This window comes from Glossina fuscipes, unplaced genomic scaffold, assembly GCF_014805625.2.
Source record: "Glossina fuscipes isolate IAEA_lab_2018 unplaced genomic scaffold, Yale_Gfus_2 60, whole genome shotgun sequence".
Classification (NCBI taxonomy): domain Eukaryota; kingdom Metazoa; phylum Arthropoda; class Insecta; order Diptera; family Glossinidae; genus Glossina; species Glossina fuscipes.
In genome coordinates, this window is record NW_023998432.1 from 6,215,728 (window position 1) to 6,218,800 (window position 3,073).

Consider the following 3,073-nt stretch of genomic DNA (forward strand, 5'->3'; position numbering starts at 1 on the left):
ATACTTTTCTCTTTACAATACGTTTGGTGTGTGTTGCTATGGTTTTAGAGAGGCATATTCACTGTGTGTTTTATACTTTTCTCTTTACAATGCATTTGGTGTTAAAGGAGGCTGCTCGTCTTTTATTTAACCCTCAAACGGACGTGCACGGACAGTTCGGACTGGCGGGTTGCTGGCTGTGAGTAGATGTCTTAGGCGGAGGGACTTGTATTTCGTAAGGAAGCAAAATCGCTTCCTTACAATATATAAATGGTCTGTGAAGTGTCTGTGAATTTAAAAGCACCTCGACATCCCCGAACTTTCTAGCATACTACTAGCAGCTATGGCGCGTACGACAATCTCTACAGCCTCCAATTTCCTTTAAATGGCACTGAAGAGTCATCTTCCAAATGTAAAGTCCGCAGACAATAATTAGACAGAATTATAGGCATAGCTGTTAGACAAAAGTATTGCATTGGGAAATGAGGATTGTCAGACATATAAGTTAGACTAATTTCGCAAAAATTCCCGTACGCCAAAGGTTTTCATTTTTGTGCTTGTGCATATTTAACTATCCTCCCAATGATAATGTTGTCCTCTTCGGACTATAAACTTCTTTTATTCCCAATGATAATGTTGTCCTCTTCGGACTATAAACTTCTTTTATTCATTTGATTACACATACAATTCAACTATAAAAAAGCGAATTAAGTATTAGTAGGCACTTAAAAATAAATTTTATAGTAAACATTACCATTTAATTTTATATAGTATAAAAATAAAGAAAAAATAAAATAGAACAAAATTCTCGTTTAAACAACACGTAAAAGCAAAAAAAGGCAAAGAATGTTGCAATCGCCGCAGATCCGACGTAGGAGCGTGTCACTAAACTGATGCATACATATAAAAGCTTGATAAGCGACAGCAAAATATAAAATTTAGTTAGCGAATCGTATGAAGCGTAAACATTGAAAGTTAGTTTAAGTACGGCATAAGAAGGATACTCAGATTAAGCAGAATTGATTTCATAGCATTGGAAATGTGAAATACTGAAATCAAATTTTTTGCAAAGGACTCTAAGCTGCCTGACAAGGTCACACTTTTACAGGGGTTAAGTTTTATGAAAACAAAGTTTTTAAATGAACAATATGAAACACTGAAGCTGGGGAGTTACTACAGAATGCCTTGCAAACTTGAGAGATAAATTCCAAAGATTCCTTTCAAAGACAATTTGAAACCTACATGATTTGATAGCGAAAACTTTTGATATTTATGTAGTAAATTATAGGTTTTCTTAAAGACATATTGGGGTTTTAAAGAAGTGCAGTCTACCATGTAGGGTCGAGAGTTATTAAATTACCCTGTTTACAATAGAAGTGTCTAGGCTTAAAGATAACTTAACATTTTGATCAACGTTTATTGTAATTCTGGTACTATTATAAGTGCCTTGTTGATTACTAGTTACTTGTCTTAATTAAATGTTAGGTTGATCAATTATATATGTAAAAATTTTTTCTAATTCGATTTACTTGACGTAATTCGAAATGAAAGGTTCTGAGTAATGAGCGACCGAACATTGGGGGATGTGTTGTGTTCGATCCGACAATACCAGATACCATTGTGAGTAATTTTATCGTCGTACTCACCAACAATTGATCACCACTTTAGTTGACATAGGAATTGTTGCATTTTATAAGCTTCGAATTTAGATTCTTGTGTTTTAAAAGTGACCTCGAGAATAATGTGCAGGGATCGTCCGTGTCACATACTGCTATAATACCAACACTGTCGACTCCTATTGGCAACAGGCACAAATCATCGTAAGATTTGTATAGATAAATAGAATAAACAAAATTTGATTCCCTACTAACAAAATTTAAAGTTCTTTTTGGTTTTGATTTTGACCGACGAACTGAGGCAATATGGCCTACTTTATCACAGACTCGGCGGGCATTATTCCTAACCTTAAAATTTTTCGTGTCATGGCTGTTCAATCCGCAGCATTTGCATGATTTATGTTTGCCGTTTCTTCTTTTCTCAATGTTGTTTTTCTTCTTGTTCCTCGGATATTTATTAAGGCCTACTTAATTAACGCAGTTAGCATGATTGCCAACACCAGCAGCATTAGACGAAATTTTCATTTCCATTATCAATGCTTTTTTAGATACATCATAAGGAATAAGTCTATTGCCCTCTTTACACAACTTGGTGACAATCTTTTCGGGCAAACGCATTATGAATGTCCATAACGATTGTCTTTAAGTGTTCACTAAATGTACAACACAGTGCTTTATTTTTCTCTGGCGGACAATGCAGCAACGGTTTTGTCATTATTTTTTGCCGCATTGTGGAAGTTTTTTCTTTCTTGATGAATGGTTGTAGGAGGAATATAGTGGGTGCTTAGAATTTCACATAATTTCTTGCATGTTTTACTAACTGGGGATTGCAGACTTTATAATAAAGAATAAGCAGTATTTTCAACAGATCGCTTTTTTCACATTATTTTCTGGACAATTCATTTCACAAATATAAATGTCTAACTTCTTTGTCTAAATATTTCATTCTTCTTTTGCCGGAGAAAATTCCAATAAATATGTTGTATTATAAAAAGTTATTGGTTGCGCGCTGTTTCCATTCGTTGTAGCCACTTCGATTTAGTTTTAATATATTTGTACGTAATTTGCGTAAAAATTATATAAACCACATTATTCGCCAATTTGCGATCTACCGAGCGCAAGAAAATACGTGTGTCAGGTTAATTCAGCTAAAAAGAAAATTCTTATATGATAAAAACATAATAAACGAACCAAATTCTCACTAAATATTTTTAAACTCATTTTGTAACGCACAAAAATAACCATCTTTTTCTAACAATTTTGCAACGCAAATATCCGCAACACATGCAACGCTGACTTTTGAAATTTCTTTGCTTCTTAATACATTTATCTTCATATTTTTTTTAAAAGAATATAATTACATTTCAAAAGAAATTATAATACAGTTTCACGGCGCTCGTCTACCCTAATTAAAAGTTTAATCTTTTTTGTGAAATCGTCACCATAGAATTCTCAATCTCTTTCACTTTATTTGCACC